At 41.1% G+C, this 27,474-nt stretch overlaps 1 protein-coding gene across 3 annotated transcripts in view; it reads right to left on the minus strand.

The window, feature by feature from the left end:
- BMPR1B (bone morphogenetic protein receptor type 1B) overlaps positions 1-27,474 on the minus strand; it is a 252,010-nt gene that overhangs the window by 59,238 nt on the left and 165,298 nt on the right. Inside the window, exon 4 of one of the 3 annotated variants that reach the window (XM_082759775.1) lies at positions 16,894-16,984. The exons of the other annotated variants lie outside the window; for them this stretch is intronic. The gene's annotated coding sequence lies outside the window, so the exon portion shown is untranslated. The remainder of the gene's footprint in view (positions 1-16,893; positions 16,985-27,474) is intronic. 3 annotated transcript variants of the gene reach the window in all.

A 27,474-nucleotide genomic window follows, 5' to 3' on the forward strand; every position in this document is an offset into this window, starting at 1 on the left:
CCTAAGTATCTACAGAGTTATGAGAAAAAAATAAAACCAGCCCCATTTAGATGTGCAAATTAAGTGACATAATGAGCTCCATTTAAAACACATCGTTGATCCTCCATCCTCTCTGTGCTCAGGACTTCATCAGACATTTTGCACAAGCTGCATCTCACCAGGATACCAAGAAACAAGGACCTCAGTCACAGCTGGGGCCAGCCCTGCTGGATCAAAAGTTTCACAGAGGGGGTGCTATTTCCCCGCACAACACAGAAAAGCAGTATTTTAAGAGGTAGGAAAGTACTCTCTCAGAGCAATCCTTCTGTAGTAAACCCTGCATTCAAGCACTCCACTCTTTCCAAAACATCCTCTGGTATGAAGACTGACTGAAACACACAAACTTTGCAGGGCATTTTGTACTTCGATTAGCACAATGCTGCTTGGGATTCATATTGAAGGATAATACCCAAACACGCACCACTGCCTTGCAAACTCTGAGCAGCTCTGTGTGCAAAGCAGTTATGAGCTAATAAATTCTGCATTTGCTAGTAAAACAGCTATTTTCTTTAGCTTCAAATACCATACAAATGTAGCATTACATCCCTGGGGGTGTTTAAGGAAAGGTTGGACGTGGTGCTTAGGGACATGGTTTAGTGGGTGACATTGGTTGTAGGGGGGTGGTTGGACCAGATGACCTTGGAGGTCTTTTCCAAACTTTATGATTATATAATTAGTTAAACTGTCCTGATGCATGAAGTCTCCAGTAGTCTACATGGCAGCCATAGGAAAAGCTTGCCAGGTCTGCCAGCATGCCTCATTCCCAGTTTGGACTTCTTAGGGTAACTTTAGCTTGCTTCCCATAGCACACTACTGCCGGCAACTCCTTGGCACTCCTTTTCTGTCTCCCAGTTCTCAGCCTACCTGGAAAGGTCACTATTTAAGTCAATGCAAATTACTTTTCTATTAAAATTTTCACAGTACTAATACCTTTTAAAGATTAAAATGTATTAGAAGTTCTGCATTTGTTTCTATTTTTCTACATTTAGTATTCAAAATCTCAGCATTATACTGCTTTCTCTGTGATATTTTCCTAATACAGAAAAATATTTAGATAGAGAACATATAAAGTCGATGTAGCAAATCTTAAATAATTGCTACTGACTGCCATTACTAGTGCTGCAAGGAAACCTGAGGGAATTTATAGGTTTACTTTGAGCAGTTTAATATATTATTTTTCATAAACCTTTACTTCTGAAAATGGAACCAAATTATGCATGTGTCTCTATTCTCCAAAGAGATCTGTATTTTGCATTACTATATCCTGCTAGGATAAGAACACGTGAATGTCATTCCCCACAGAATAATATAGGAAGACTGAAGCAAATCTGAGCAGAAGAAGAGTTAAACTTTGCCAAAAAATATCCACAAAGAACACCTTCTCATTCATCAGCTCAGACATTAACCCTCATTTATATAACTTTAAATAAAAGTTATAACCTGGAAATGGGGGGTTGTAGGTATAACATTCATTGTACTAGCATTACAGATAAAACTGTCTCACACTGACAGTGTTTCCCCTTTTGAAAAATAATTCTGTCTGTACTTCGACTTCTTGTTGCCAATGACCTGGGCTGTGAAAAACAGCAGTAAGGGAGCAGAAAAAAAAAATGGCTCTGACTTTCTTTTTGGGTTTAGTTTCAGATGTTTGGCAGTGGGATTTACTTCTATGCTCTGTAGATCAGAGGCAAAATTGCTATTTGATTTCTTTCTTCTCTACCTCTTCTCTGTCACCCAGGAGTTCACCTTTATTCAGTAACTGAAGGAAAGATGGACTAGGGGGAGCAGAAATCAGCTCAGTCAAAACTCTGTCTTTTGTTTCTCAAGACACATCAGGATTATTTGTGGTTGAGGACAGAACGCTGCACTTTGTTGGGATGCTGTATGACCAAAAAAAAAAAAAAAAAAGATAAAATCTGATGATTTCAGAAAGTTTAAACAAAAGATCATTTGGGGTGGGAAACTTCTGCGTCTGATCAATTGAGCTGTCAGTTGTTGCGCATGTCTCTGTTGTATTTTTAAAACAAGCCTCCAGTTCCTATCTCAGTCCCTTTGCTCTGACAGAAGTGCCGCCTTCAAGTCAAAACCTTTTTGCCTGTTCTCATGCACTGCATAGATGCTGACAGACATACTTGTGAACAGACACGTTAAGTGTATAGAAATGGTGAGATATATTATGGGGAGGTGCTGAAAATGAAACTCAAAGCTCTGGCATTTCCTTCAGAAGGGATAAAACAACATAGAGATCTTAGCGAGCATTATTGTGGTGAAAGAGCCCCACAGTACGGCTGTGTGAAAGACCTTAGACAAATAATCCCTGTTCAGTTAAATTTAGATGGAGGCCCCTTGCTTTGGTAAGACCATTTTCTCATTCCTGAATAGACTGAGATTTTAGTGCTTAATAAATGTGTTTATAACAGTCTTCAAATTATTTAGCAGATCATCAAGACACTGGGAGGTCTTTCCAAAGGTATTTAGATGCACATATCAAAACCTCGATCTCCCAAGTGAGCATGAATGTCTTTGCATGGGCAGAGATGGAAGATTATTTCTCTTCTTCATGCTAGATCAATGTGTGTACTTCAGGTGTAACTGAAAGTTAAATTTCTGCATTGCTTAAACAAGTGGCTAGATTGAATTGTGTGTAAATTTCTCCTGCTCTGTTTTCTTCCATCCACTAAACAGTAAATCATCTTGGTTATTCTTCCCAGTGAGATTAACAAAAGGAGCTAATCCTGATTAGGCCTAACTTTGTCTGAATCACTTTTATGTTCACCCTGGAAAAACAGGTCACAAAAGTTAATCCATCTTGTAAAAACATTTAAAACCAAAAAACCCATTAGACAAAGGACCAGTCATATGCCCAGTCACCTGACACAAGCCACACACCCATCCTTAACAAGAACTTGAACACTGACAACCTCTTCAATATCCTTTCTTTCCTCTTTTTAATTCAAGTTCCTCAACAAAAAGCTAGCGATGCATCCCTGCATTTGAATTTGAGTAATTCAAAATGAATTTTGCTAAAGAGTTTTAATATAAATGTCTAAAATGGGGGCAACACCCTGTCAAAGGAAGCCTATGAGTCTTTATGTAGAAAGTGACGAGGGAAAATGTATGAGAAAAAGCCTTCCAGGAGAGCAGGCAGTCTATAAATGCGAGAAGTTCTATATAACAGTAAGAGAGGCTTAAAGTTGAGCCAAGAGAGACCAGGTTTTACTCCCCTTTGGGCCTGACCAAACATGATACTTGGCTGCTCACAAACCAGCTGGACAAGGAAACCACGTGCTGACGGTTTGGGTATCACCAAAATTAAGGTTCCAGTCTTGTTATGAGATCACTCTCCCAGGGGGAAGAATTTTCTTAGATCATCCAGAAGCGCTTCACTGCTAATGGCCAAGCAAGCCAAATTGCTGGCTTGCTTCTTTTCTTCTATAAATATGCCTCAGCACACCTGAATTGTATAGCAGAAATAATAAAATTCAAAATCCTGCTGCTAAACTTACTGCTTATAACAAAAATAACACTGCAACAACTTTTTTTTTTTTTTTTTTTTTTTTTTTTTTTTTTTTTTTTTTCCAGATTACGGAAGACCTGTTTTGGGCCATTTTCCAGGATGAAGCAACAGCTGTCTTTGCCAATCTCCTTGCAGGCAAAGAAAATTTTCAAGATGAATTGTTCTGACAGAAAGCAGATTTTTTTTTTTTTTCTTTTGCTTTGCTTTGTCAGTGTTGCTTCTCCTAGAGCCAACTTTCTAATTCTAAAGACACTTGCAAATATGAATTAATTACAGGTTTGATGAAATGCATACCTGTTATTCGCAGAGATCAGGAGTGGTACCCTTAAGGAAGGAAGGAAGGAAGGAAAGAAGGATGGGAAAGGAGAGAGACCTTTGCATCCTTAAAGTCTATAAAATTAATTTCCCACTTCTCAAATTAGTCTCATGTGGGGCAATCTCTAACTTCTTTCTGTGGTTTGAAGCACAGTGTAAGGAAAGCGCAGCTGTAAACTGGGCTTTGGCAGAGGTTGATGGCCCCAAACCAGCAACCTTTGCGGGAGGGGAGCTTCCAATTAACTGATGAAGCAAAGAAGCAGAGATAGGTGGGTGCCCTTGTAAAACTCACGCTGCTCAAGATGTTGTCCTTTTTAATTAGGATATTTAACAGACGAATATATGGCCGAGAACCAGAATTGCCTGTTCTGGTTTAAGAATAAGCTCTCCACCCAAACAAAGTATTAACATGTCACTCTGTATAATAAATACATGACTTACTATACAAAGAAGTATAGTTGAATGGCTTTGGCCTTGTCTAGAACTAATTTATTTTAAGTCTATATATAACAAGTTCCTCTGACAATGAATTGTGTAACGTCTAGGAGACAAAAAACGGCACACTTTGTTAGCTACAGAAAGACAGGTGGACCGACAGAAACTTCCACTTAGTGCTTTGTTGGCTGCCTGCCACGGTTTGAATGGGGGCAATTATGAAAAAATTGAACACATGACTTTAATAAGCTTCAATATGGATTGCTGTCTGGTAAAAACAGAGCTTTACAATAAGTTACTCTGGGTCTACTCTTTGCTACTGGGAACAAATGTGTTGTTTCAGACGTCAATCACATATTCTTTGGATTATTTGAAAAGGTTAGCGAGAATAGTGACATGTGAAATTGGGGGTGACAGGAAGCAGGTACAGGGGACGGCAGCCCGGGGGGGGCGAGAACCTCACCGAGCAGAGCGGGACACGATGCGGCTGCAGCGCCTGGCAGGCACGGCTCTGCTACGGAGGCAGCTGCCGGTACCAAAAGCAGAATCATGAACACCGAGCAGACCACGAGCAGCAGCAGGCCCAGCACCCCCACACAAACCCTTGCCATCGCCCAGCAGCGGGTCAGTTTCTTCCCCATCTCCCAGCCCCACACTCCCCAGGTCCAGCTACCTCCCCTGCCTTCTGCTGGCAGCACTGAGCCCATCCATCCTGCCTATACTGCTAATAAGGTCTCAGGTGAGCTCTGCACAGCTCCACACATTTTTTTACTCTGTGTATACAGGTAGTCGTTCAAATTTAACACCTGGCATAACCATTTATTAACAAAGACATGCCCAAATTCTTCACTCTGAGGGTGGCTAGGCACTGGCACAGGTTGCCCAGAGAAGCTGTGGATGCCCCATTGGAGCTAGATGGTCCTTAAAGGTCCCTTTCAACCCAAATCATCCTGTGATTCTATGTTAAATGGATATATCTAATAGTACAGCTTAAGACTGAAGGACCTATTTCCAGTCCCTTATCACCTGGAACAAGACAAACTATTTATCTCCTTTCCAAAAACAAAACCAACCAAACAAACAAAAAGAAAACAGAAAATGCTTTTTCACTTGATGAGAAATTCTAAAGAATTACATCACCTTGGTAGTGGAAAATAATAGGAACACGACTCATTTTCAGTGACTTTCTCCTTGAGTGGGACCACAGCACCAGAAACACTCAGGAAACTCACCTATGGTAGCATCAAGAACCATTCCTCCTGCTGCAAGCTTGCAATTTCTCAACACCCGTTGCTTCTGCTTATCCTTTTCTTGCCTGTTGCAGCCATCCTCCTTCACATGTGCTTGAGACAAGCTGTGCATGTGCACCACACACTTTCATATCTCCAAGTTTCAAGTTCATAAACCGTGTGATTTATAATAATCATACAAATTCAAAGGAACTATTGTTATCATTTGGCTACAGTCAAGCAGTGCTGCAAATTATTATTTTTTATTTTCTTCAGCCTGACCCCAAGCTCCCTTATATATAAAAACTGCAGCAATTACTGACAATAGTAACAATGCACACTGATGACAGCTCCATCCGAGACACTTCTGACATACCAGAAACTCAGCAAGAACAAGTCCAAAGAATAAGCAGTAATAATCTGCCACACAAATACAACACAGAGAACAACTGACTCAATCAATAACCTGCAGCAATAGACAGTGGGTCATAGACTAAATCAAGCCATCAGTATAATATTGTATGAGAAAACAGTTACTATCTCAGGAAGCATCGATAGGCTGTTCTGTGTAAGACTGGACAAACAAGCCTCCTGCTCAAGGCTGGAAAGCCTCTTCAGGAGCAGCATCTTCCTTTGGGCAGCATCGCTCAAGGAGGACAGCAACTTGTGAAAAAAGTCCAGAGAGGAGGAGAGCAACAAGCCCCATCACAAATGGGAAAACAATGAACTGTGAGAAAAGACTAAAATGACGGGGCTTGTTTAGTCTAGAGACAAGGGCCAAGCTCTGAAGTAAGGAAAAGGTCTTTATGAAGCAAGATGAAACACGTTTTTATTCCACATGCAATAGCACAGGATGAGAACTAACAGTGTTACACAATGGAGATCTCAGACATTCTCCAAGTGAGGTTTTATTTGTAAGCGTAACTAAGAATGGGAACAGATTGTCTACAGAGGTACCAGAATCAATGCCTGCTCCCATTTTAAAATATGTTTAGACAAATATGTCAGAAATAGTTTAACTACAGTTGTACCTGCCTTCAGGTACAGGGACATAGCAGACAACTCAAACTCCCTTCCAGACTCACCTTCTGTCAGTCTGTATAAGTTTACCCAAAAATGCAAAGTCAAGACTCGTCCATGCCTTCTAATTTTCAGAGCATCAACACTTCTTATATACTTTCACCTTTCTATTTCAAAGCATTTTAAATTCTAATCTGACCTACTGAACAAAAGAAAAAATAATCTAAAAATAAAATGTTTCAACATAATATTTACAAAATATGTATCAGGATGACTCTAGTAGTTAGCTCTCCGCCAAACCAAAAGGTCCTTCCTCCACAGAGCTCTAATCAAGAAAACTCATGTTGCGTTACTGTGTAGACATTAGAAAGTAAGTAAGAGTTTGGATCAAATACAGGATCAGTCTTGCTGACAGTCTGATATCATGACTGTTGTCACCAAAGAGAAGAAAAGAAAAAAGAAAGACAGTTGCTGTTGTAGAAATGCTAAGACACTCAGGGGATACAGTTTTTTGAAGAGACACAGAAGCTTTGAAAATAATGAGACTACAACATTTTCTCTTCCTTAACTCTGGAGAGTCAGAATTTGCAGCAAGCTCTGGGCTAAATTAAAATATTTTGTTTTTATTACACACTGAACCTGATTTTGCAGCACATTTCTTTGGTCACGATAGCTTAATATCAGAGGACCAATGCAACATTAAAAACCACACTGTGGCTCTATCGATGTTTTCTAATCTCCGCTGAGATTATTTTTAATAAGGGCAAGAAAGCATCTTTTTCAAGTAAAATAATCCATAACACATTTGTCTCCAGACCTTTAATTATTTAATGCAATTTAACTATGGAGATGCTCAGTTCCATCTATATAATCATTGTTATTTTGCTTTCGGTTTTCCAAAAGACTGATCAATAGCTTGAAAGAAAGACTGACTTAATTTAAATACAATAATAATCACAGAATTTCTAGGTTGGAAGAGACCTCAAGATCATCGAGTCCAACCTCTGACCTAACGCTAACAGTCCCCACTAAACCATATCACTAAGCTCTACATCTAAACGTCTATATATATATACATGTATATATATATATATCTTGAGCTTTCAAAGGACTCAAACTGAAGTTACAACAAACAACGTATTTTTGGGGTTTTGCCCACATTCAACATACATAATTTTTGCAAGTGGTAGCTTCTGCCAGTTTGGACTTGGCTATCTGAACAGTAACATTTTCCTTTCTAAAGCTCTTTCTTTACGCACTGCTGGAGAGCTTTGCCTTTACCATAGAATTGCCACGTATGCACACACAAGTGAGTTGTTAATTTATAGAGGAAGGTGGACAGCAATATTTTCAGCCTAGAGCCAATGTAGACAATAAATAGTCAACGAAACAATGGCCGGGCACAAGAAAGAAGATGGAGAGCATGTTAAAAAGAGTCAGCTCTGCTGGACTGAAACTGCCAAGTGACACCATTGCTTTACTAACAATAATACTATATATGTGTAGTGTAGATCTGTAACAGGCAAAAGAATGTTTTCAAAAAAGGGAAGAAAAATGCTCTTTGAAAGAGTTCCTTCATGTCTGTTCTCAGGGGTTTAAGGAAACAGACAACACACACTTGCAGAAATCTCTTGAATTTCTTTACAGTATGTGCCCAGGACGTTTCCAAAGAGGCAGCTCCAGACACTGGAACGTGCTGCACAGCAAGGACGTTGCACTCATCATCCTGCCTCGGGAAGCACACACAGGTGTTTGGAAGGAATGCTCCCTGAAACCTGCCTTTTTGTTACTATTGTTTTGGAGCCTTTCTGAAAAGAGAGCCGTGACAACAGGGCTGAGCTTTGTTTGGAGAACGCAATCCTCCTCGTTCTCCCAGCTGCTGACAGGAAAAGGCCTAAGTGAAAAATTCCTTTCTCAGAGTCAAGGGATGAAAGTTGGTAGAGAAGAGCAAATATCTTCCCTGTGCTGCAAAGTTAAAACACCTGACAGCTGACTGTTAACGACAGCAGAAATACTTTTTTTTTTTTCCATTATACAACATATAGCACAGCAACAACAACAAAAAAATCTCTGCCAGGTGGTATTAGGTATTATAGGGATACAAAAAATATCCACATAATAACCTGATCCTGTGAAACAGAGGTCCTCCCTCCTACAGAAATGAATTGTGTAGAGGATGCTATGTCTGTAACCCACGCAGTGACTCATAACTCAAGACCAACCAGGCATATGCCATTCTGGTGCTATGCTGGGCATCATTTTAAACATTTCCCCAAAAACCAAAAACCTACAGAGCTTCGATGCATGCACTGCCATGACCTTTGCTTTCCATTCCATTAGTCCTACACTACTGACAGTATGAGTGCAAGGAAAAGACTTTTGCAAAAGTGTATCATAGTTTGATTTTTTCCTTAACAGATGCACGCAAACCTAGAGACTGACAAATATCTTTAAATATTATAGGCTTGTAGTAAAAATAATTTAAAACAGGAAAAAACAAAACAAAACAAAACAAAAAAAAAAACACTGCAGGTGAAACTGATAAGCCTGACAAGGAACAGAAGTGAGCTGAGAAACCAGAGCACTGGAAACTATATAAACTTGCTCGAAGGAGGGGCATGGGCTGTGGACAACAAAGTGGGAAAGGGAGGAGCTGGGTGAGAAGGGGAAAAATTTGTCATGCTTCTGTGCAGGTTGGTGTGGTGCTGAGGTTTGCTTAATCACATCGCTCTGCTGTAGAAAATCTGCAAAGCCCTGGTAAAACGTCCTGTCTCTTCCCCGAATGAGAGAGAGAGATTTGTGACCTATTATTTGTGCCACTTACTCTGTTCACTCAAGGGAGAAGTTGCGTGCAGTGGATGTGCTTGGGTGTCGTGCTGCATCATGCTTTGGCACAATGGGTCTATGCACTACATGATGGGACTGCTGTTTTCAATTTGTTTCTTTTGAGAGTCCAAACTACAAATAAAACCATGTTATACTACAAGAACACTTTAAAAAATCACCAGCTGAACCACCCACCCACACAGGAGATGCTATAGTAACAGTCTTGCAAGTTTGTTTCGTAAGGGTTAATTATTCTTGCCTGCAGAATCCTTTTCTTTTTCTTTTTTTTTTTTTTTTTTTTGTCAGAAATTTAGAAGGTAATGAACACAAGTAGGAAAAAGAAAAAAAAAAAAAAAAAAAAGAATAAATAATAATAATAATAAAAGAGTGATTTCAGAGCAATGCAGCTAAATGCCTTGCAGTGTCCTGTTTCCCCCAGCACTACTTGGGTATGAAAGCAGCAGAACTATTCAAGCCACCCTTTGCTCACATGACGTCCAGTTCTTTGCTCCAATTTTCTGCATGCTCAACCTCAAAACCTTGGGTCAAATCAGCAAATACTCACAAGTACCGCCAACATCAGGAAGGCTTTATTTTAGCTTCAGTAAATGCCAGAGGATCAAGACCTCAGACCAAGCATGAGGTAGAATGATGGTGTGATCTTGCAAGTGGCTTCAGCCAACATAGGAGCACGCTGCCATTGAAGGAGAAAGCCCACTCAAAAATTGGTTTTCCTTCTGTTGTGGTGAAGCAGTTTTGCAATCACATCACCGATCTGCTTCACCACGTGGTTACCTAAGCACTGGAGAGGGAACAACACCGGGGAGGGATACCCTGCTGCTAGCGTGCCAAGTGAGGCTGGTTTATCTCGACTGGGAAACCACAGCCTTGGTGTTTGCTTCTAACCTGAGCTGTCCTCTGCCTCTACACTCCATCTGCAACGTGGGGTACAGATACCTCTTTGTCTGCCAGGGGGGATTTGTGAAACTGAAGTTAATGAACATTCAGATACCATAATGATGGGTGTCTCATGAAAAAATGCGAGGAAATTAATAATTACAGCCTCAGTGGAGTTTGAATAGCATGCAGTAAATAAGGCGATGGTCACACATTGAACAATGCAAGGAAAATAAAATACTGAATAGGGGCTCATTAAGCGAGTGCTGCCCATCTTTGGGGCTGAACAAAGCAGGGGTCCAGTGGAAAAGCTAATCTGTTATCATGTAATTAAAGACTGCATAGTAATGCATACGCACAGAGGTCAAACAAAGGTTGCATGCAACATAAACACAGACATTTTGAATACAGCTCTACTAATGGTATTTTCATGCCTTTTTTTTTTTTTTTTTTCTTCTGGTGTAACAGTACATACTTTGAATACAAAGCTTACCAGGTAGCACTTGCTGACTTGCCATTGTTTTAGCTCCATGAGCTGTCTTTCTAAATGCCATGTTATTCACCTTACATGTTTGGGTGCGTTAAGGGTTTGGACAAATTCTTTGGTCCAGATCAGGCAGGAGACCAACCTAAGACCAGTCTGGAGTACTGAGGTAATGATACACACCTTTTCTCCACTACACCCCTCCCATTGTCCTTCTGATAAGGCCAGACCATGGTTGCCTTCACAAGTGGCTATGAGACCAGGAAATGACAAAACCCTTTTCCATTCTGTGATGAAAATTTGTTCAATGTGATTTTACATTATGCTGCACAGAAAAAAAAAAACAAAAAAACGATGGGCATGTAACATGAAACAAGCTCGTAGTCTAAATGGGCTGCCATAGGGCTACACAAATTTGAAAAGCCATTTAGTCCAGCACGCAGAATAGAAACAGTCTGTTGCTGTTTATATATCTCTATCTACACATATTTCTATGGCCTTTGTCACCAGTGGAGACAGCTGCTCCCAATTACTGTCTCTCGTAAACAGCTCTGTGGAGTCAGATTGTATTATTATTTTCCGTTTTTGCAGGAGAGTAGGTGAAACGAGAGCAGACCGGATTCACAAAGGTATCTTTGTGCCTCTCACTGAAATCATCTGAATTTGATTCAACCAAAGAATGTCTATGGATCTAGATCTGCAAAACGGATGTCCATCTAAGTGGCATTACATTACTGAGCTGCAGAAAGAACCTAAGATTTCGAAATCCCAATCTGATTTTACATCTCTAAAAGGTCATTAGTAGACTGAACAATAAATTGCATATTCATAAAATCTGGCTGCATCATTTCCTTTGATAAGGTCCTCTCTTCTATTACTACCAAGATGGAACATTAAAAAGGCAAGAGAGTTATGGAGAGGAAAACTAAAGAGATTTTTTGATTCCAGATGGATGCTGTGATGGGTTTGATGCTGCATTCACATTCCATTTGTAACTCTACTCCCAAAAAAAACATTGTCCACATACACAAAATAAAGCACATTGACAAATATGGAGAATATCAAAAGCATCAATGCTGCCATGCAATAATAATAATAATAAACCTTGTAATTTTAGCCAACAGTTTCAGAGGTACAAATTGTTGTCAATCTTTTAGATCTATACAATATAATGAAATTTACACAACATCTTTAGTGAGCTCTTCAAATCCATTTTGATGTCAAGTATAGGAGTTAAACCTAACTACAGGATCACAGAGCTCCGCTAGCTCTTCAAGTCAGGTACAGAAGATGTTTGCTCACTAGCAGAAACGTGCAGTTTGGAGGGAAGGGAGAGCAGGACACCAGTCATGGGAATTTTCTCACCAATTCTTGTTTTCTCCAGTTGCCAACAAGCTTCCAATTGCAAGTATGCAGCCCTTCTCCAATGCAGTGCCCATCTAACAACTGTCCACCAAAAAACATAAAGTAGCTTTCCAGAAACAACAATGTCGTGTTTATCCTAGGATGTAAAAACCTAAAGGTGCAAGTATTTGTCTTTAGTGGATGCTGGCATCTGAGGATGTAAACCTAAGGATTACATCCCCTCCTAGCTCTCCAAACACATAGGAGAACCTACAAACAAGTTTCTTACAGAACTTGCGGAAAAATAGGAGCATCTTCACCTTTTAAAAACAGTGTGTTTTAGAAACAGATTTTCCCTTCTTTTTACATCAGCTCGGCTGCTATTTCTTTTACCTAAAATAAATGTAAAGTCATGTATTTGTTACAAAAGCAACATATCGTTAAGCTGATGTGAACACATTTTGGGTGGTGGAGTGACAGGTTAGCGCTCAAGCATGCTTAAGGGAAATGTGCTTGGCAGACGCTTCCTGGGACTGGAAAAAACTTGGTCACAAAGGTTAGGTTTTTATATAAACGACTGTCCAGGCACTTTATGTGCTTCCATAACTTAGTGCCATTTCATTTTATTGGTTTATGAGGTTTAGTTTGTTCTTCTTTGGTGGTATTATTTTGTTACTAAACAAAATGTGCATGACCCAAGTGCATGTCTGCAGAGCTCCGAAGACACTAGTTCTTTTTCCACCCAAAGTTCTGAGTGGTTTACAGAAAAGTTACAACATTATATTAAAAAAATAAAAATCCTGAAGTACAATGACAGTAGATAGTCCATCTTGAATCCTCTCCAGTTCTTATAAAGCACTTCAACTCCCTCTGGCCTGGAGAAAAATCAGTTTGCGTCAGTTTAAGGCAAGCTTCAAAAAACTGCAAACTTTAAAATTTGCTGCAAACTTTAAAAAAATCGCTGCAAATCAGGACCACGTTATTTCCAGTGGAAGTACTCCACTCACAGAATTTATTCCCCTTATTTCTTTTGATTGCTCTTATCTTTCTTCCTTCCAGTGACAAAAACACTCTTCTCAAACACCTTTTGTTTGTAACATTTCCACCTCCACAGACAGCTGTATCTTTATATATATATATTATTTTTTTTTTTTGTTGGCTTGCCATTTCTTCCTTTAATTCATAAACATTTTGACGAGTTTTGAGACCACAATCCAAATTTCACACCATACTCCTTATTTTACTTCAAACAGGATGAAAGATTTTGAAAGACACTTGTGTTTAAATTGATGAACACAACACCTAATTCTTATCAATGCCTATAAATATCTGAAGAAAAGGTGCAAAGAAGATGGAGCCAGGCTCTTTTCAGTGGTGCCCAGTGCCAGGACAGTAGGCAGTGGGCTCAGACTGGAGCACAAGAGGTTCCCTGTGAAAACCAGGCAGCACTTCTGTGCTGTGTGGATAACCAAGCACTGGCACAGGTTGCCAGAGAGGTTGTGGAGTCTCCTCCTTGGAGATTTTCAAAAGCCATCTGGATGTGGTCCTGGGCATCCTGCTCTGGGTGGCCCTGCTTGAGCCAGGGTTTGGACCAGATGGACCCCAGAGATCCCTTTCCAGCCTCATTTCTTCTCTGGCTCCATGACATTCACATCAGGAAATCTCAAGTGTCTATCCCTATCTATTTATAAACCTCTCTAAATGTCCTTGCAGCTCTAGTCAGAGTTTTTCCTGACACCCACCTCCACCCCCATTTTATTTTTAATAACAACAGATTTGGACAAAATCAGGTATAAAATTAAAAAAAAAAAAATCATAATTACGGAAGACTTGTTTTTGTTTTTTTTTTTAACCTTCCTTTTTACTGATGCCTCCTGGCACATAAACGGGAAGATAAATAGAAAGCAACAAAATTCATAAACCTAAGTACACCTTCAGGCAGCTACTGACAACCAAACTCTTAAGAGAATGTGAAGAAAAGTACATTTAACAAACAGTAGCATTTATGAGACCTTCCAGGTCTTTGAAAACTGATCAGAAATAATGCTTCTGAAGCCTGAATTTATTCACGAAACTGAAGGCATTAGTGACAGATTCAGATGAAGGCAATGTTATTTCTTCATCTATAGCTGTATTTTCAGCTGGTGGCTTCCCACAGGCAGCTCTCATTCAACAAAATCTATTTGGTGATCCATATTCAAATAAAATATATTTAGCTTCTTAAACAGAAATATTGAGTTCTCATGTCACAACAGAAAGGTTAGTATAACGTGATATTGATTTACTCAAGAGGCATTGGGATTTAAGACTAGAAAAATGGAGCTGAGTTCAGCTTCCAACTGCTAACCTGCTCTGAAAGAATAAATCGGAACACGTCCCAGGAGCACCTTGGGTTGCCCCATGAAGGTGGGACACAACAAATCTACAGCCCTTTTCATCAACCCAATGTCAAATACTTCTATTCTGCACAATGATCCTGCACAATCTATGCTGACACATTTTAGTTGGTGAATAAGAGCTTCAGATACCACACAATAAGTAACATCTATTTGGGCAGGAGGAAACAAGGCAAACTATGATAAAGCCAACAGTGAGGCAAAAGACCACCCCATGTTCATGCCTCCCTTTTATTTCTGATAAAAGTGCCTTGCCAAAAGGAAATAACGTTGGCTTACATACACCATTGCAGTATGTATTGGTCTGGGAAGTGCAGGAATTGCTTTCATCCTCATACTTCACACCACATATTTAAACATATATATAATTTGATTGCAACTTATGTCAACATGGAATTGGCTTACTAATCATTACACCTCAGAATGTGATCTCTGTGCTTCTTTTTTAAAGGAAAATCTAGCTGGTTGCTGTAAAAGTTCAGCCTGTAACAAAGTTAGCACAGCTCACACAGATCATGGCAACTTCTGCACAGAGTGAACCTGCACACCAGCAAATTGTGTATTTTGAATGTCTTCAGTTCCCTACAGTTCCCTACAGTTTAATCTTTAGTCACTTACTTTTCTCATATGGACATTTAGAAAGTAATAGTAAAAGGGAGGAATCAATACTACTCCTGCTTTATCTTTTTAATAAGCTAAGTCACATATGTAAAAGTTCTCTTATTGCTTGGGCTGACGAGACAGAGAGATGTAGGACAGAGCCATCCATTAAAAGCCTTAGATGATACCTAACCCAGGTAAAGAAAGAAACTAAACCCATTTGTTTCTGAAACTACGTACCACATGCTGAATTTCCCAATGCTACTGCATAGTCACCAAGATACACTGTGGCTGGCAAGAACAAGAAATTTGCTAGAAACCTTCTGCAAATGAAACCCAGCTGCTTAAGCACAATCCCAGATGTCTCTTACACTGTGTGGCTTTGATAGATTAAATTGAGCATAAGAAAGAGATGAAATATTTATGAAAATTAAATTTGCAGGATGCATGTCAGTAAGCCTGAAAAACACTTTTTCGAATGAAGACAGGAAACCACATTTTTCACCCAACCAGGTTAGGGTAGGTTACAGCAGCAGTATTCACATGAGCTTCTGAGATGCTTATGTTTCCTGTAGACTGCTCAGCTTTTATTCAAACCACTCATTCCAGAAACAGCGACCAAAAATCCTGGCTCTGACACTGGTGTATCAAGCATTTATAAACAACGTACACAAACGAAATACTATGTTTTGCTCATTATCCACTGAAAAGTTTCGTATTTTGAAGGCTGGGAAAGAGCTCAGATCACATACAGTGTTCTGTGTAACAACACTGTGCCCTGGACACAGAATATTGCTGGAATGAAAACATCCTCATGTAACATTTAAGGGAATATTTTCAGATATTTAAGCAAATTAATATAGTCTGAAAGAGACACTTTCACACTATTTGTTCATCAAAACTTCACATTTTCCTTGTACTGGCTTCCTAAGAAGAATTGTGAAAGAAAAACTCAATCTGGTGAAAGAGTCACAGCAACAGAAAAATGAATTAAGATAATGTTTACAAGCTATAGAAGTACAAAATACCCTCCCTTTTTCCAGTGATACACATCTTGCATGAAACCCCCCAAACCAGCAAACATCTCCCTGCATGGTCCAGATCTTGCGTGTCCCAGCAGATCTGTTACCACAATAGCATGTGCTACCAGTGAGTAGGATGAGGTTTTCATTTCCTAGCCATTCCTACTTTTCATCACTTTGGAAGCAAATGTCTTAGAGAGGGTGGTGCTCTCTTTCACATGCTCTTCTCTCTCCTTTTGGGGTTGAGAAGCCCGGAAGAGGATTTTAGGGAGTTAATCCTTCTGATAGTTTAGCACTCAATTATTTCAAAATCCTGCTCAGTACAAATACCCATTCACATCAGGAATGGTGACTTAGTGCAAACAGATGTGGTCTTCTTAGCAAAGCAAAATCAATACACAACAGTAACATTTTTTTCTGTGGATTAATAATAACAGAGCTGTGGTTCCCTGTGTTGCTCACTGAGTATGGCTTCAGCAAACCAGAGACAAATCCAACTCTTCCCGCTTTCCTTGTGCTGCTTGAATACCTCCTGCCAACATTACAAGGACACAGGATGAGCCACAACACTGGAAACATCCCAAAGGAGATCTGCAATTTACCTGAAGAAGCACAGCAAGCAATGCTTCCCAAACTCTCTTTCGAAAGAGTAGCACAAATATTCTATTTTCTTTTCATTGGATGTTTATACACTAGGAAGTGAGGATCTTTTATGTGCTAAGCTAATTTAAGGCCAGATTTCAACAGAGGAATGACGAGTTCTACTTACATTAACACAGTGTCTGAAGCAACAGTCTAAAAATCTGCTGATAGAAAATATTAGGCAGTATCTTCTTACTGTCAGTTTGCAGCATAAAATACTGAAAAATAGGAGAGTTGCAAAGAGAAGTTAGTAGACTGATAGGACTGACTTTCTTTTAATCCCTGGTCTTGATAAGCAAAATGATATGCTAGTGCTATTATTTTTTTCAAAGAGTTAAGCCTCCACATCTGCCAAGTACTCAAGAAAGAGAGCAGTCCTGACAGTCTCAAAAGGACCGTCTCCATTTAAAATCCTGTAGGTGTTTGGAGGGACCTGCTGGGCAAACACTTCATGGTTACTTTGGTTAATAAATGACACATCTTGTTTTGGTCCACTTAAATATTCTGCATCCTAGCTACGAATCTGGGACAAATGGCATCCAAAAATTGTAAGAGGGAAGCATTTGCCAAACTGCAAAACAAGCCTGGCCTTCAATCCCAGTATCTTTGTCAAGGCCAGATAGCTGAGGACCAGACGCTCCGGGACTGATAAACTCCTGTTCAGAACAAGTGGGTGCAAAGTATGCTGTGTGTGTCCTGGGTTGAACCGCAGCTCCTAGGAACACAAGGAAAGAGGGAAAAAAAGGAAGGAAGACCCAAATGCTGCTATCTTCCCTGCAGGTGTGATGCTGAAGAGATCGGATTTCGAGTGTCTGCGATGCTTACCACAGGTCACTTTTATTGCTGATTAATAGCGAGAGATTAATAGCTGGGGATACCACATAATAGCTGCAGTAAAAAACTCCTGAGCACACTGTCATGGTTATGCATTTAACAGCTGTGTTCATACTCGCAGTGCATTTTGCCATATGGCAACCGGGATCAGCTTACACTTAAAAAAATGACTTTAGATGCATGCTAAGCAACGGTACTGCACCTCTACCCCTAAAGCAATGCTGCCTTCATGCTGCATCCTTCAGCTTCGCACCAGTCAAATGACATCAGCTCGTATCTTCCAAGCACAAAAAGAAATTTAGCTGCAAGGTTCGGAGAGTTAGAGCCCATGGATGAGCACCAAATATTGCAGTTGGGAGGCAGCAGCCTGGCTCTTTGCCAGGTGACAACTAGACCAGCAGGTGAACACGATTTTTTTTTTTTTTTTTGGATTAAACTGAAGTGCAGTGCTGCCTGCTAAATCCCTTGAGCAGCGAACTGTGTGACAAGTAATTACGCCAAGGAATTTTGTTACATCAGGTTTATGTATTCACCAGATTGCAGCTATAATTAACAGTTGTGACTACTCAGAGTCCCTGTGGCTCTGGATCTGCTGATTGTAAAGGCTGATGTGTCACTCTGCGTGCCGCATGAGGCTGAAGCACACCAACAGAGAGCACTACAGGCATAAGCATCATCCTGCTTGTCTAAGAAACAGCAGGCTCCTGCACAGTTTTCTCCAACTTTCTCTCCCCATTTTTCTATAGACACTACCCTCTTGCATTCAGAAAGGTTTGCCTATGGTTTCCTTTTAGCAGTTTAGGACCAGCCTGTGACCCGCTGGGAAGATGCTTGTCTGCACCAAGGACAGTATGGGACAGTGGAGAGGATCCTGTGTACATCCAAAAGGGAAAAACGAGGGGACCAGGACTCCACACATGTAAAGCTCCATTTTTTACAGTATCTTAAGGCTTGCACGTTATCCCACATACAGAATTGATTCAGCTATGCAATGCCACAAGGAAGTGATTTGCTGAAAACTCAGTTTCCCCTGCTGCATTTATCTTTTTTCGGAACAGATTATTATTTTTATTGTTTGATCAGACCATAATCTTTGTTCAGATTATGGGGCAGAAGAGACTTTTCAAAAAAAAAAAATAATTTTTTTTAAAAAGCTGTTTTGGCAAGGGGAGCCCTCGTCACCTGTTTCCTCAATAGCACAACCTTCCCATTCGCATCATTAAGCTTAGTAAGCACTTTTTCTCAATCCTGAATACAAGATCTGTGGTTCCACCTGACCTTCCTCCATTGGTAGGATGACCCTTTGGCCTCAAGTTTAGGAAAAAAAAAAAAAAAAGATTAAATCCAGCCAAAAATACCCAACAAACATCTAGAAGATAAAAAAAAAATAGTAATTGCTGACATAGGTAAAACAAATGAAGTCACAGGTTTGGGTGGGAAGGGAGCTCTCTCCATCCAAAGATGGGGCAGTGACTTGTCACCAAAATGGAAGGAAGAAGCATCAAGTGGATTTCGGCAGGGGGTTGCCCTGGGTGGTCTTATGTCATGTTTCCACTAATGATTTAGGCATTGGAAGCAGGTTTGCTTACAGAAACTTCAGTTACTGCTGGGCTAAAAAGAACTGGAGGATAGTTCTCAAGAAACTGGACAAGCGAGCAGAAAAACCTGGTGTGCCATTCAGCCAGGGTAGCATAACATGCAGGCAGTATAACGTAACATGTGCACATGCGATGGCACAAATAAAGAAACAATTTGCCAAATGACCCTCCGCTGAAAAAGGATCTGCAAATTACCAAGGCTTACAAGCTGGACACAAGAAAATGATGTTAGGCCACCGTGAAAAAGGCAAACACTGCGCTGGGGCACGCAGACAGAGACACAGCCCAACAAGCAACCCTCCTGTGCTTGCCAGCCCCCAGGCAGTGCAAGATCCTGCACTCAGCCCTGGGTTCTGCATGTGTAGGTTTCCCTGTTTCCCTACACCCAGAGCAGATACCAATGTCAGCTGCAGTTCTACCCTCAGTGCGGAACCACCAGCATCTCCACGGGTTATTTCCAGACAAAAGGTAGGCTCCACAGCCTAATCATCTCCCTACCGTGACCACCTTGTGCGGAAACAGGAACTTCGAAGGGAAGGAGTCGAGGCATCTGCTAAGCAAATTGAAGTTAGAATTAATGCTGCTTTAGAAAACCTTGCACTTGGCCTGAGGCACGGACTGAATTACTTAAAGGACCTCTTAATTTGATTTTAAGCATGCTTTTCATAACAATTGGCCTTGAAACTGCCTAGAGCAATGGGACTCTGACCCATAACCCAAACGGCAGGAGAAAGCCAAGTGTTACAGCCATGTGAATGAAAAATAAATAAATACATTAGCAATATCATTTAACAGCGCAAAGTTTTGCAAGATTTTTTCCAGAGTTTTATCTCCTAAAATTATCTGAAAGCACGCAGCTTCAGTTGCTATCACTTTGCCTCTCTTTCATAGCTGAGAGGACTTGTGGCCAGCCTCTACCCCCTGTCCAGCCCCTAGGAGGAGGGCATGGAGCTGGTGAGAGCACTGGAGGAGGAAACCTCGCTGTCTCCCCAGCACCAGCCCTGCTCTGCAGAGCCATGCTGGCAAACAAGAAGCATGCAATCCTCGGAAAGGCAAAAATCCCTATGCTGAACAGGCCACTAGTTACATTTGCAAAAGTTTGTACAAGCGCTCAAAAATCAAGTCAAGATTTGACTTCTGACTGATGGGAAGTTAGGAGCACATTTCCAGTGCAAACTGAGCTCCTGGATTTCAAACCCTGCTCCTGGGAATCTCTTACTGACACTTGCAGCTACAGTGTTGGTAAAACATAACATAGAGGATCTTGTCTTTTGGAGTAACCATTGAATGCTGATCTGTGCATTGAGAATTCGGCAGAGATGCAAAAATCTTAGTTTCTTCCAGGCAGGAGGAGAAGTTTTCTGCGCACATCCTCCAGCAACCCACTGCATTTCTTTTACAGATCTTCACCATGCCCTCACAGATGCTTGTATGTCAGAATACATCTGATTGCCTTCAGGGTCAGTCATCACACTGAGATTCCTGGTGTCTTTAAGAGCACATATTTCATATATATTCATATATATGTGTGTGCATGGTGTGGATAATTTGTTTGTCAAGGGATGACATGAAAAAAACTGTCAGACCACTTACCCACCAAAATTCTAAAAGGGAATGGAGAAGCTAATAAAACTCATAAACGTTTATGGCCAGCTCCTGGTTTCGGGGGAGCTGTGCACAGCCCCAGCTGCACTCCCCCCTTCAGCAGCAGAGGGTGCTGACGGAGTAGCGAGGGGTCCCTGCAAGAACATCCACTGCCCCTCAGGTGGGACAGCAATTGGGTCACTCAGCCAGTACCACTTAGGATGAACAGAAGCAGAGAGGGGGTTTCCAGTAGGTTTGAAATATCACTGAGAACTTGCACGATCTGCTTGTGCTGTGCAGAAAAGGGCAGCATGCTCACTGGTGCGCCTCCTACACAAGCTTCAGGAGTGGAGGCTGAAAATGGGTGAGACACTCAGTCAAGAATCAGCCACAGAACATCACTCTCAGTGCTTAAAGAACTGAAAATCAACCAAGGATGGCAGGTTTGAACCCAAATGTCACCACTGACACTCAGTACAGACTCCTGCAGCCCCGAATCCTGCTCCCAGCAGCTCCTGGAGCCCAGCTGCTCCGACGGCCACCCTGGCTGCTTCCTCCCACAGGGAAGCCTGCTGGACAGATGGGCTGCACTGGGGCACTGCTGGTTCACGTCGTATCAGGAAGCCAGAGTAAAGTCATCTGAAGCACCAGCAAAGCTCATGCTGGATACTGAAGGATTGTAGGTGAGGTCACGGAAAGTTTAACTGTTTAGCAAATGCAGCTGACTAATTAACGAAGGGGAAAAAAAAAAAACAACTTGCTTGTACATTTTCCTTTTCAGATGCAATACTCAGCTTAACTGCTTCCTGATGAAAACATCCAAGCCAAACCATCAAACGTCTCATTAAGTTATGTGTGACTTTTTGAAAGATGCTACGTTTAACAAAAAAAAAAAAAAAAAGTCTCTTCAAAGAGCAGTTTACTCCTCCCAACGAACGTGTACGTGAATGAAGCACACCTCTATCAGCAGTTTGCAAAGCACAGAAAACATGCCATCTCGGAGGTTGCCTAATGAACTTGTTTCCGAAGATGGCTGCTGTAAATATGTTCATACGAGTTCAGTCTCCAGAATAAAGCCACTATGATTGCGCCGTCAATCAAAATCCCGCCTTATTACCGTCTGTTTACTGCTAAGAAGTGCCCCCTTTTCTTACTAGCTAAGTCAATTTTTTTTTTTTGCTTCCCGATGGGTAAATATGGCATTCTCGGTCATAATTAGCGTGATGCTTTCCTGCTCGGACGGCAGCGCGAACAAGTTGGCTCTTCCCACTGCACACAACGCCTGTTGGTCTTACAGCCCGTCCTCCAGGAAGGGAGCGAACAAAAAAAGAACCCCGACTGCTGACAGAGGTGACGAGAGAAACTTTTCCGAGGCGTAAGAGAGCTTTCCGCGGGAAGATTCAATTCATAGCTTTCCCCTCCCTGCACCCCCACGGCCCCAAGGGACCCCCCCGACCCCGCACCTACCTGCAGCCTCACGCCGGGGAAGCCCCGGCCCCGTCGCGATCGGGGGTCGCGACCGTGCTGCTGCGCCGGGGCTCTTGGCAGCCGGGAGGGAGGAGGAGGAGGAGGAGGAGGGAGAGAGAGAAGGAGGAGGAGGAGGAGGAGGGCGAGGCAGCCTCCCCGCGGCTCTGCCCCGGGCGGCGGAGCGAGGACCCGCTCAGGCGCTGCCATCCATCCGCGCAGCGCCGCCGGAGCCCCCGCGCCCCTCGCGTTGCCTTGGGAAAATTGAGTTTTCAGTCTCTCAACCCTTGCTTCTTGTGGAAGAGCCCGCAGCGTGACCCAGCTCCTCACCCCGCAACGAGTGCTCGCAGCAGCACAGGGATGTGCCCCGGGCTCCCCAGCAAAAGGAAGGTGATGTCCCAAAACACTGCACGCAGCACTACGACCTCCGACGGGGCGTACGGTCGGGCACGCTAGGATAGACACTGCCACCGAGCAAAAAGGAGGAGCAGGGCTCATTTCACATTTGCAAATTAACTCCATACCGATATGTAGTAATTGTTAATAAAAACACTCATTTTTGCTCTAAATGGATGAGAATAGTAGATTTATTCACTTGTTTTTTACTATGCACGCTCAGCTTGGTACTGGTGCCATGTTCCCGTAGCTACCGGGAGCCTGGCAGCCAAATTTTGGGGGAGATCCCCATCCTGGATGATGCTCAGCAAAATGGAAACAACCTCTTGCAGCAGCTGCCTGTCACTTGTCGTGCAACGTGTAGTAATAGCAAGGCAAAACTCAACTTTACGTAACTTAGAGTTATCTGCCCGAAGTGTTCATCAGCCTTGCCCAGCCGTTGTAAGCATGGTGAGCATTACTCTCGCCTTCCCAGTGACGTGGGGTATTCATTTTCTCTTTCCTCATCCTCTTGTTTAAAACTTCATTGCTGGGTTGATTGATACACCGTTTGGCATTTACAAACGTACATCTCTATGCACAGAAATGGAATACATCATTTACTGCAATATAATTTTTCTTTCTCTTGTGTTTTCATTAGAATATGTAGCAATAAGTCAACATGTTAGTATCTAACCTATTTATTTTCTAATAGGAGTCCTATTACAGATTTGCTCCACAGCTGGTATCAATTTTCATCAGAAAAATTATCTTAAAGTTCATATTTAATGTAAATGCTGCGTTCAAAAAAAGAAAGCTTGATGTGTCCTTCCCAAGCTCCCATGTAAGCACAACAAAACCCTTAGAGCAATGCCTTAGCATGTGATAGCACCATTTAAAATGGTGATTACACCATTCTATTACAAAAACAAAAAATCCCTAACTGTCTCATGCCATACATCTTTCATCAAAAGCTACAGAGCAGATCTTTCCACATACACCTAGCGTAGGATGCCACTCCTTCAGCTTATCAACCTTATATTATCAACCTTTCAGACTGCAAGATGCACCAATATAATTATTTTGATTTTATCATATAATTATTATTATATTACACCTGGGACAAATACCACAAAGCCCAGTTGTGAATATAAATGACTGGATAGATTCAGAGCTGCAAATGTCTGAATTTGGAAGGCTGTCATTAAAAGTATGGGGAATCTAACCAGGATGCTTTTAGGATGGCACAAAAAAAAGCAGGCTAATGCAAACCTAAGCATTTAAAAATCAGTCTTTGATCCAAGTTTGTATCTGTCCAGAGAACTAAGTAACAAGAGTGCAGCAGTGATGGAAAGAGCCTTAAACACATCTGGAAAGCTGAACCATGGCTGAGAAACTGAAGCCAACATGTCTTGGGACATGGTTAACCAGCCTGTTCCACTGAAGGAAATCAGAGATCTGGAAGGAGGAATACAAAAATTAACAGAGGTGGAGCACCTCTTAGAAGCAACTGGCTTTCATCAAGCTCTTTTTCAGCACTAATCAGCGGTGCCTAATAGATATTTGTTAGGGTGCTGATGGCAGGAGGACTCTTTCAGACAGTCAATGATGTATTTGCTTAAATTACATTTCATTGCATATTCATACAAGATACATGGCTATCAAGTTGCATTTTTCCTTGGGGCAGTGGTCAAAAAGAAAGAATAAATTACTTTAAGATATGTCTTGATTGCTTTTAAGGAAAAAAAAAAAAAAAAAGAGAGAGAAAAAGCATTATATGTGTGTTTGAGGCACAGTAGTCATGGATGGGAGGACACATGAGGTTTCCCTCCCATCCAAAACTCGAGTGTTTCTGACCTTAACATGTATAATACTGCCCCACTCAGCTGAGCAAAGATGTGGTACCTCAGTTATGGGAAGCAAAGGAAAGAGATGGATTGCAGAGAGACATTTTGCTCATGTTCTTCTGATGCCTTCAGAGCTCAAGGTGTAAGCTGCAACTAAGCGATGTTTTTTATTGTACATTTATAACAAGGGGCAGAGCAATCCTGTTAATATTAGAGCACAAAGCAATATGAATAAATAAATGAGGCAAGCAATAATGTGTTATAATTACAAGACTTTTAGATGGGCTGTTAGTGTTCATGGAGCTTCCCCTCAGTCCTGGGAAATAATTCAGCATTATAACATTTATTCTTTGCATAGGATACAAGCAAAAGTACTGCAAATTTTTGTACTGATAGGGATGTTGCATTTCCAAAACTGGAAGGAAAAATTTCAAGATATCATAAATGTGGAAAAGATATTCCCACATCATAGGGGGTGACATCATTGTTTCCATAGTTGTTAATGTCATCAATGATGTAACTGTATCTTTGATTTCTTCCTGCTAATTATGCTATTTTTTTAATATATTCTGTGTTCTGCAAAAGCTCTTTGCCCATTAAAATACTTCTCTAAGCCAAAGCACAAATAAAGTCTAAATTAACAACATTTCACTGCTGTTGCTTCCCTCCCCCCCCAGTTCAGACAACAATCCAGCATTTAAACTACAGTAAGTAATAGCCGCAAATGGAAGGCTCTCCCTTCATATGAAACCTGCTTACTGATGCTTTCTTCACAAAAGCTGGCAGAAACAAGTTCTTTAAGACACTATTCGCTAATATTTTCACTTGCTTTGTGCTGAAACATAGCATCCCTATTCACAGAGCACAAACTCAAAAAGAACAAAAAGATGCTTTCACTCTACTTTGAAAAATTGGGGCATTCAAACCCAGGGGTAGGCAGACAACAAAAGCCCTGACATGCTTAGAAATCTCTGAAAAGACTCTTAAAAAGATGCTGGAGAAGCGAGTTGAACATCTTTTGCACAAATTTCTTCCCTCCCATTCCACTTGCGGGGCGCTCCACGATGCTGGGCAGCAACAGCCCCAGTGCACGGGGACACTATCGCCTTGCAAACAGCCCCAATCCCCCTGTGGCGTGGCTGAAGGAGCCCTGTAGTATTCCAGGCACGTTTTTTCTCCTGGTTACTTTTTTTTTTTTTCTTTTTTTTTTTTTTTTTGGTGGTAATGTTGTTTTGTTTTGTTTTGCAGAGATCTGCCAAAGTTTGCCCTCCGCTCTGTCACCTCCCCCCAGTTTGGAAAGGGTAAAATGGGAGCAAGAAGGGAGAAAATCCCATAGCTTGTCCAAAGCATGCAAGGATGATTTGTGTTCTCACTTATGGGGTATGACTGTCACTGTTGATCTGCTTTCAGGCCTAGATTACATGTGATAAGGGCTGACCTTATTTGAGTATTCACACATTATGCGCTCATGGAGAGCACGCTGGACACAAAAGTCCCTCAGATGTTCTGGGCATCAATCACGCTCACAGCGTGGAGGCTGCCAAACTTTTCTTCCATTTAGCTTGGGAGACGAGAGAGTAGTCCAAGACAGACTTAATAAAGTTTAAAGCTGTGCCACAGTATATTTGGGGTCCATTGTCTTCTAAAAGTGTGCTTTTCAACAAATTCTCTGCAGTTACCATGGACAACAATTCATCTTTAACAAATTTGGTGGGGGGAGACGAGGTGGTAGGGAGGAGGGATGGTAAACAAAGGGCCTGCCAGCTCATTAAAAAAAAAAAATAAATAAATAAAATAAATCTATTTTATTCCACACGTATTTACAAACAAACAAACAAGTCATTTTTTAAAAATAATTCCTAAAAATGGAGTCATTTCAAAACACATGAAGGTAAATCTCAGCCTTAGGAATACATGAACCTGTTGTTCATCACACATAATTTTATGCAAATACTTTTAGATATTTTTCACATTTTTTTTTATTCTTTTTACAATGGATTATAAGCATAGCTAACCACCGAAACGCCTAATCTGTTGTGATGACTGACACCTCTGTTTAAGCTTTCCTGATTTCATGAGAATTACAACTAGTTTGCTAAACCTTCTGTTTCAGTCCACACGTTTATTTTAAATTATGACATGCAGTCAGTAGGAAATCAGAGCACACAGCAGATGATGCATGTGCTGTTCTAAAATGTACTTAAGAGCAGGGCCCAACTTAATTTATAAAGTCTAAATTCTCAGGGAGTATCATCCTTACAGACAAAACAGACTGTAAGCATTCATGTAAACAAATAGCCCTTCCCCCCCATCATATCTAGCTCTCTCAGACATGATTTATTTCCCATATCTGTAGACAGCATGAAATGACTCTTCAAACAAGGTATGATTTGCTTTGCTTGTACACGCTTGTTAACTCTGAAACCTACTTACACCATGGAAACGTACTTTCTTCTACAGCTGACAACTCCAGCAGTAATACTACGGGCATTTTTTGAAGGGCTGGAAATAAATAGGAAATGCATCCATCAGCCAAAAGGATGCTCTGAACAGTTAAGTGTGTTCTCTCTTTTTCAGTTTTAGATGCTGTCATTGATGGAGTGCAGGTTAAGAGATCTCGATGTTCGTGGTATAATGTATCTCATCATGGGAAAGCTCTGTGGCTTATCCAAAGTCTCCCCCCCCCCCCTTTTTTTTCCCCCTTCCTAACTTAAAACTATTTCTCAGTTATGTGTCAAAAGGGACTGATCCTTGAGAAAAGGAAGGAACAGCACACTGCCAAGAGAGGTGAAGAGACCTTTGGATTAAACCAGGGGAGAAATATTTTTCTCTTGAGATTTGAGTACTTTACTCTGAAGGAGGTGGTTTTCAGACGCAAAAAGATCTAGTATCTTCCAACAGAAGGGATAATATCCAAGGTGACAGCATGAAAAAATCTACTACCAGCTTCTCCAAATTTCCTCTTAAGCCATTCTCAGCAGTAGGTTGGACAATTTCAGGAGGTGT

This window comes from Aythya marila (assembly GCF_965140915.1).
Source record: "Aythya marila genome assembly, chromosome: 4".
Classification (NCBI taxonomy): domain Eukaryota; kingdom Metazoa; phylum Chordata; class Aves; order Anseriformes; family Anatidae; genus Aythya; species Aythya marila.